Raw genomic sequence first — 9,237 nt, forward strand, 5'->3', positions numbered from 1 at the left:
CCATCTTAAATTTAGGGAGACCTTGGAAATTGAAAAAAGGCCTATAAATCTAAATAGAGACGATGGTTGGAGTATCAACAGGTGTTGGATCCTTGCTCTATCTTCCTAGGTCTTTTTTTTTTTTTTACTTTGACTTTATTTTGGTTGATAGAATTTATTATTAATTTTGGTTAGAAGTTCTTTTTATTTATTATTTATTTCTTATTTCTTTTTTAATAAAATATTTATAATAATATAATAAAAATTATTTTCTTTATAAGTTTCTTTTCTTTATATGTCTAGTTTGGTAATATTTTTTTTTTCCCATGGAAAAATCATAATTTTCATTATAATAAAGAAAATTACATGCTGAAGATGCTATGTAGCATATGAGTAATCAGTGGCCTGGCCACTATTTGTACTGTTGTCTCAAAAATAAATGTCAATCCCATCGAAGGGAGACTGCTATGAATAATTACATATGAATGTTCAGTAATATATAGACATAAATATGCTATAATTCAAAATATATACATCAAAATTTGTCATAAAATACTAAAAAAATAGGGCCCTCGACCCCATCAAAATTTCCCATCCATAAATGGGCGATGGTAGTAGTTGTATGATTCCATGTCCTGTAATTTTTGTATCAACCAGATGCCCCTTGGCAGGTGCGAGGCTTCCTTGGATAAGAGATTGGAAATAGTGTTGTGTTCCCTGTAAATATGATGACAAGAAGATATGTCAAAATGTGTTCTCAGTCTCAATGCATCATCTAGTATGTGTCGAAGAGTGTGTGTGTGACAAATAGTTTGTTGATTAAACCATTTTATAATGATCTGTGAGTTACCAAAAATCTGCAAATTTTGACATCCTTTAACAAGTGCAAAATATACTAAATGTCGGAGAGATATAAGTTCAACAAAATTGTTTGTCCCTCCCCCCAATCCCATTTGTATCTCGTGGGAGTGTGTATGATTAATATAAGGGTGAATGCCTCCCCCACATCCATGTTGCTGGGCCAATCCATCAAAATATGTCCATGGCATATCATAGTCAATGATTTCAATTGTGATGTTGCGAGCAAGAGGGTCTCGGGTATCCTCTGGTAAACTAAGATAATCAGTGGTGAGTGTAGCCATGACATTGGCCCAACATGGTACAGTATCAGTAAAAATAATCTTGCTCCATTGGAGCCAGATGTACCAGCAAACCATTACAGGTAGGTTCTGACTCTTTTGTGAATGAGCAGTTTGCCACCATCGATGCCATGCCTCTCGTGTATCTAGTCCAATCCAGTTATTTTGAATCTGTAATAGTGTTGTAACCTCAGACAAGATAGATGTAGTGGTTGTGCAACTAAGGAATAAATGATCACATGTTTCCATTTCCTTCTTGCATAATACGCACCAGTTCGGGCCATGAAATGTGCGTTTAAGAAGGTTGTCTACAGTAGGGACCTTGTTCTGAAGGATACACCACATGAACATTTTTTTCCCTGGGGGTAGCCTTCAGCTTCCAAAGAACAGCCCACCACCACTCTGATGCAATGGGTTGGTGTTCGACATTAATAAGAAAGTATCCCTGTTTGGGGGAGTATTTCCCATTTGGGGAGTGGGACCAATTTAGTTCATCCTCCCACTCTGTAATCCGGACATGCGATTCCAACAATGTTGTTTTATAATTTTTCCAATTTTCCCGCCAGCATGGTGGGATATTCAGTGTAATGGTGTTTTTCCAAGCCTGTCGGAACATATCAGTGTGCTTTGAATCTACAATTTGTGCCAAATTGGTGTGTCCCAAGTCCGATAGATGTTGTATCAGCCCAGGTGGTAGTAAGTGAGAATTCCCACACCCAATCTAGGGGTCCCTGCCAATCCGAACAGAGCGACCATTACCAATTCTCCAAGTCAGTCCATCCCGTACATGGTTCAATGTGTTGAGTACTACTGCGAGACTGTGGAAATGTTGTTCTTGTCCCATGTAGGTAGCCTGATCCAGTCATGCAAGTGTAAAGGGGAGATGTACTTCTGATATATAACCTCTATTCAAAGGTTCTTAGATGATAGGAGATTCCAACCCATTTTTGCAGCTAGTGCACAAGAAATATAATCCAGGTTATTTATACCCCATCCCCCCATTTCTTTGGTAGTCTGATTTTTTCCCGCCGCACCCAGGAAAAATGTGACCTGCTTGTTTACCCCTCCAGAGAAATCTACAACATAATTGTTGTATTATTCTAATGATCCCCTTTCGGATCCATGCTAATGACATCCAGTAAAACGGGGTGGCCTCCATGACAATTTTGATGAGAATCAGTCTCCCCGCATGAGACAACCACCTATGATGCCAAATATTTAATCTTCTTTCGATTTTCACAACCAACCATACCTAATATGTAATTTGGTAGTTTGATGGTTTTAACTTGAATCCCAAATATTTGAGTCCCTCCTCAATCTGTAGAGTGATGAAATGGAAACGCTGAAGTGCTAAATGAATCTCATTTTGGTTGCACCCATAGGCTGATAGGGTGGATTTGTAATTATTGCATTGCATTCTAGTAACAAAGCAAAATAATCAGAATGCAACTGCAAATGCTGTGGTATCCCCTAATGATCCATTCAGAAATATGAGAATGTCATCCACAAATAGAAGATGTGTGAGAATGCAGTTGTTTGTGATCTTGATACCACTCTATTTACCTTGTGTTCGGTCTGCCGAGATGAGTCTACTCATTCCTTCCATGATCATTAGAAACAATAGTGGGGAGAGTGGACACCCTTGTCTCAGTCCTCTTTCTGCATGGAAAAAGGAGGATGTTGATCCATTGATCAAAACACTATATGATACATTTGATATGCAACACATAATCCATTGAATGAATGGTAGAGGAAATCCAAGATGGGTTAATAGCATTCGAATGTATAGCCAGCAGGTGCAATCAAAAGCTTTTGCCAAATCAATCTTCAGTATCATACCTTTGAGATTCTTTGATTTGATGGAGTGAAGAGATTCTTGTGCCATGCCCACAACTTCATGAATTTTTTTATGGTCAAGGAATGCAAATTTCTTCGAAGATATATGCTCAGATAATATGGGCTTGAGGCGGTTTGCAATGATCTTGGCAATTATCTTGTATATGCAATTACAAAGGGATATGGGCCTATATTCTTCAAAACTCTGTGGGTCATTAGATTTAGGAATGAGAGCAATAAATGTAGAGTTGAAAGCATCATACATTTGCCCACTTGTCTAACATTCTTCTATGATCTGAAGTAGTTCCTGACCAATCATGTCGAAAAATGCAATGTAAAATTCGATCGACCATCCATCTGGTCTAGGGCTCTTATCCTTCTTAAACCACTTTATAGTAGCCTCTAATTCCCCCATCGATACTGGAGAGAGTAGTGCTTCACCTGTTTCTAGGTCCACATATCTGGGGAAGAGACCAACAACCCTAATGATCTCAACAATATTTGCTTCCGGGGGAGCTTTGAATAATCGCCCAAAATGTGATATACCAAGATTGGCCAGTTCATGGAAGGTCTTTGCTGTTCCTTGCTCATCCGCAAGTTTCCAAATGGTATTAATGGCCCTACGCCCATTTGCAACATGGTGATAGAACTTGGTGTTCTCATCCCCCTCCTTTAACCAGATGGCCCTGCTTCGGAGTCGCCAAGTTTCCTCCCTATCTTTCAAGATCCTATTTCGCTCGATCTCAAGTCAGATTAAATTTTCTTTAGCATCAACAGAGATGAACCCATGGCTCTCCACTCCACTCAATTGTTCAATTGCTAGTTCAGTATTTCTCAGGCACTGCTCATCTTTGATCCTCTTACTCTTTGCCCATATAATAGATTTTTGTTTTAGGATTGTCATTTTATTAGCAAAAATCTCAGTGGTTGTTAGACCCTGCTGTGCAGGTATGGTTTTCCAGTTCTGAGTGATCATCTGTAAATAACTTTCATCTTTTAGCCAGGTTGAATTGAACTTGAAGGGTGCATTGGGTTTTCTAACACCACCAGCAATCTCCAGATATATGGGATGGTGATCTGATAACCCCCCATTTCCAACCCATTGTTGATAAAGGGGAAAATGATCCATTAAGGTCTCCTTAACCAGAAATCGATCCAATCGTCTGGCTAGTGCTGCATCCCCGGTCCTACGATTCCTCCAAGTGGGCTTTAAGCAGGGCATGGGAATATTAATCAGCAGGTGTTCCTTTAGGATGGGGAAGATCCCATCAAATATTAGGGCCATTGGCCCATTTGTGCATTCATGCCCTAGGATTCAACATGTCCCAGAGAGAAATTGAGATCCCCCCCATTAATTATGTTCTCAACCTGAAAATATTCAAATTCAAGCAACTGTTGCCAGAAAGTGAGCCTATTGTTACAAGGTCCATAGACATTTATAATCCTTAGTTCCTTACCAAGCTCTGTTGAGTAAATATCAGCCCCAATGAAACCCATCCCCCCCCAAGGAGTTTAGTAGTCTAATGGATATGGGGTCAATACCCAATAACAAGCCACCAGATCACCCACGGGCATCCAATGCAGTGAAGTTCCATCTAGGTAATATAGCCTCAAGAATGGGTGTAATTTGAGGTCTAGACACTAGGGTCTCCTGTAAGAAAATAATTTCCACCTTTTCCAATTCCATCAAATGACGGAAGGCTAATTTCTTTGCAGGGATAGCCAACCCCCTACAGTTGTAGGAAAGCCACTTCATGGAGAACCAGGGGGGGAGGTCAATGCTCTAAGAACCTTATCAATGGGTTGTTGTCGCCCTTTTGCCACATCCAGTCCAGCCTGGAGGATGGCTTTAGAGATGAAGGATTTTCGTCCACGGGCAGACTTGGTTTGTGGAGGGTGGGGAGTAATGCCAATGCCACTACCATCACCCAGGGTTAGACAAGATAATGACCGAAGGTTATAACAGTGTCCCAAAATTGATTCACTGGATGGCTCTGTAGGGGAGAGGGATTCTGGAATCCCAGTGATGGTAGGAGGAGTGGGGGAGAATATAGGTGTAGATGAATTCAATGAACAAGAAACAGAGGGACAATGCACGGTACCAACATTACAATTTGAAATGCAAGGAGAGTAAGCAAAAGACAACAATTGGAGAGATGGAGGGTTAGAGATGGTACCTGCATTAGAGGCAGTCGCCGCTGCAACCACACGTGATCTGGTGATACGTGGGGATGGGGGATGAAACTGCTCCTTGCGAGTGTATGAGCCACGAGCTGCCTGAGTGTCCAATGGTGGTTCATCCTCGAAGCCAACAGGTGCCTTCCCATGACGATCAGGTATCGGGGTAGAAGTGGAGGCAGGTCCAGGCCGAGCAACCGAGGCAGAGCTTGATGCAAGAAGGGGACAATCCTTATAAAGATGTCCAATTTTGTGGCATCTCCTGCAATGATATGGTACTCCTTCATAATCCAAAATCTGTATCCTGCATGTGTCCCTCCAATGCAGTTGCATACTTTCCTCTAGACCTTCCCTGGTATCAAGGAAAACGAGAATGCGAGCCATGGACATATTCCCAGTCAACATGTATGATTTTTCGTAATCCATGTATCTGCCGAGAGAATTCCCAATCCGCTTGAATATATCCTCTGACCAGAAATGTAGTGGGAGGCCAGGAAATCTGACCTAGATGGGTCCAGCCCCAAGGTGTTCACGTTCAGGATCAAATAGGGGGCTCCATCGCTTGAGGAGGACCGATGCCAATTCAATATGCCAGTGTCTTGATAGAACCCAAGGAATGAACTCAAGCCTCTGAAATTGCAATGCGAACCATCCACAAGAGAGGGTAGCAACTGACGACAACTCAAAGAGAGTATGTCCCCATATCTCCAACACCCACTGCTTTAGTCGCGCGCCTGAGTATGCCCTACCCTGAACACAACCAACCAAAACTCGGTCGGAGGTGTCCAGTACTTCCCCCATCTGAATGTCGACACCAAAAGTGAGGGATAACTTCTTATTTCCCACCTTCACCCCTTTGAAGCGCTTAGTAGGACGCCCTGAACGATTAGGGGGAGTTCTATTCTGCTGCGGGAGAGATGGGTTCACTTCGGCCTTCGAGCTAGGGTTCCCAGACAAATGTTGATGGGGAGGAGATGAGTCTACAAAGCAGCCAGAGGTGGGAGGGTCGAGGATGGGGGGAGGGGGAAAGGGGACTGCAGGGTCCGGTGGAGGGGTTGATTGTGAATGCGAAGCTAGAGGAGGACAGATGAGGGAGTATTCCGGGGGGTGGGATGGATGGGGGTTCAAAGGGTGCGGGGGATCAGGCGGGTTTAGATAGGAGGAGATAAACTATAATGAGGTCGAGGATAGCGGGGGGAGGTCAGAGTCTGGTGGGTAGTCCACTGCTTCAGGGCAAGGAGGAAACAATAATGAAGATGAAGATGGTCCAGGTAAAGGGTGATTCTGCTGAGCTGAGATGGTGAATGCAGGATATTCTAGTACTAAGAAAACCCCAAGTGCCCCGACTAGGGTTGTGGGGATGTCCAGCGAGATATTTGAGGAGGCGACCAGCAAATGCAGAGGAAAAACAGTCCAGTGGGGGTCCAGTGCGAACGGATCCTCGAAGTAATCGACAATGTCACCCTCCATGTTAACCGACAATAGGTATATAATCGTCCCGAGGAATACCCCAGCTGACAAATGTCGGGTCAGTGAGGTGTATAGAGCAATAGCCGCGTAACAGAACGGATGGTCTTCCAAACAGAGAAAGGTCAGCCTAAAAGCGAGAGGGAGATAACCTGTGTTTATGGTGTCCTGCAGTTAACCATGACTGTCATGGCCAATGGACAGGCCGCCATCTCCAAAACTCAAACAGAACCCTAGGCCATAGTTTAAAACCCGTCACCCACCGCCATTCCGTTTTGTTGCTCTCATTGAATCCGTCTGGTTTGGTAATATTATTATTATAATCAATTTTATTAATAATATTATTTATAATATATATTTTTTATTAATTATTTTTAATAATACTATTCATAATAAATTTATTTTGAATAATTTATAATAATAAATATTTCTTACTATAAAATAATTTTTATTTTATTATAATAACGGTTCTTGAGTCAAACTAGCCATTATAATCTAACGACTAGTTAGCTTTTCTCTACATCTATTTATTTCAATGCCTAGATTGGGTTCCTCATCTTGTCCTGAAGATGAACCACACTAGTTGGTTTGAAACATGCCGATGAGATTTTCTCCTATGTGATTTTTACCGAAAGATTTTTTCTCAAAAATATCTAACAATAAAAATAAAAATAAAAATAAAAACAATATTTAGGTCAAACCTAAATAATCAAAACAATAAAACAATAAATAAAATCATTATAGTAATATAATAAAATAAAAATCATATTTGGATCAAACTTAAATATCAAAACAATTAATTCTATAAACTTAAAAATAATAAATGGTCAAACTTCAATAAAAATATTTGGGTCAAACCTAAATAATCAAAACACTAAAACAAAAATAAGTTGTCTTTAGTGCGACTTTTTGGATTTTCTGGTGCAAGAATCCGGTGGAAAATTTTGAGGTGAAATCTTGATTTGTGTTATTTAAACAGGTTTTTTGATTGTATATATGGATTCAACATCGTGAAAAACCCCTAAGGCACTTTGATTGTGCAGAGTTACCCATCAAACTTGTGGTTTCAATAAATTTCTGCCAGATTTTAGAGAAATTAGACTGAAAAACCCACCGGAAAAGCTTCCAAAAAGTCGCACTAAAGACAATTCCCAAAAATAATATTTAGGTCAAACTTAAATAATTGAAACAATTAATTCTAAAAACTTACAAATAAATAAAAATAATAAATGGTCAAACTTAAAAAATTAAAATAAATAATAATAATAATAATAATAAAAAAATTAATTAACTAAATAAATAAATCAACAATGAAAAATATAAATTATAGTGAGCCCGGGAGGCTTCTCTCCAAGCTTTTTGAGCATAGGAATAAAATCTTAAATCAAAATAAATAATTTGTTTCTTTAGGTCCGATAGACCAAGTTTGGTCTCAGCGGACGTTAACCATCATCATCATCAAAAATGCAAATTAATAATAAAAATTAGGAAATTATATATATATATATATATATATATATATATATATATATATATATATATATAAACTTAAGAAGAATTGGCAGGGATCCAACAACTTTTAAGTTTCTAGCCATCGTCTCTATTCAGATTGCTTGGCCTCCTTTCAATCTCTATAGCTTCACTAAATTTATGGTTGTTGTTTTTTTTGTTTGTCAACAAGCTTTTGTTATATTATCAAAGAGAAACTGAGTACACAATTCATCTGAACAAGCCCTTCTCTCTCATTCTGAACAAACTTTTTGAGAATAGGGCCTGGAGGTAAACAAAGACACTAGGTGCTAGCCCTTATTTCCAATTGGCCTATTAGCCATACCACACCTAAACAAAATTGAACATAAACGAGAGTAGGAGTCAACATATTAAGGAGGTGGGTTGGGAGGAAAGACAGGAGGAGCAAAAAAGTAGCCTGCATGTTCATGCATGTGGAAGTCTATGTGTTCCACCCTTGCTTCTAGAGTGTGAAGGTGGTTGTTGTTGCACCGATGCTATCACCGCATGTTATCCAGGTTGTCCAAGATTTCATTCTGAACATGTTGAACATCATTGATGTAGGCTGCCAATTCATTTCGATCCTCATAGCACTGTTCCCGCATGATGTCGATATTCATTTGAATATTACACAGCGGGGCTTCCAGAGAGTCCAAGGTAGATGACACTATTACATGGCTCGGAGAGTGGGCGGGGGAGATTGTAGAATCCTCCTCCATTTCCCTGCTGGTCTCATTCTTCAAGGATGAGTGGCTTCCCTCGTTCTTCCTCTGCCACTCTTCTTGATGAAGAGTTGCCCCCCTCATTGAGGATGACCCCTCTATCGCGACGTGGAGGCGGACCAAGGAAAGATGAAGGTGGGTGTGGCAGGACCATTGTGCCCCTAGGAGTCAGAATGAAACCTTATAGGGGGCCTACAGAAAGACCTCCCCCTCGATAAGAAACACCAATTGATACAGAAATGCACAAGAGAAATGAGCTCGTAAAACGAATTACCAAACCCGAAGATGTTGTGACCGGAAACGCTCCACAAATTCTTCCATCATTTTCCAACACCACCCCAACTCGTGCCCATGTAGAATTCTCCCTTCCAAACTAGGAACGAGATGGCCATCGGGCCATAACGAGT

This window comes from Pinus tabuliformis, chromosome 4_2, assembly GCF_031772625.1.
Source record: "Pinus tabuliformis cultivar Carrire ecotype Pingquan chromosome 4_2, CPIR1, whole genome shotgun sequence".
Classification (NCBI taxonomy): domain Eukaryota; kingdom Viridiplantae; phylum Streptophyta; class Pinopsida; order Pinales; family Pinaceae; genus Pinus; species Pinus tabuliformis.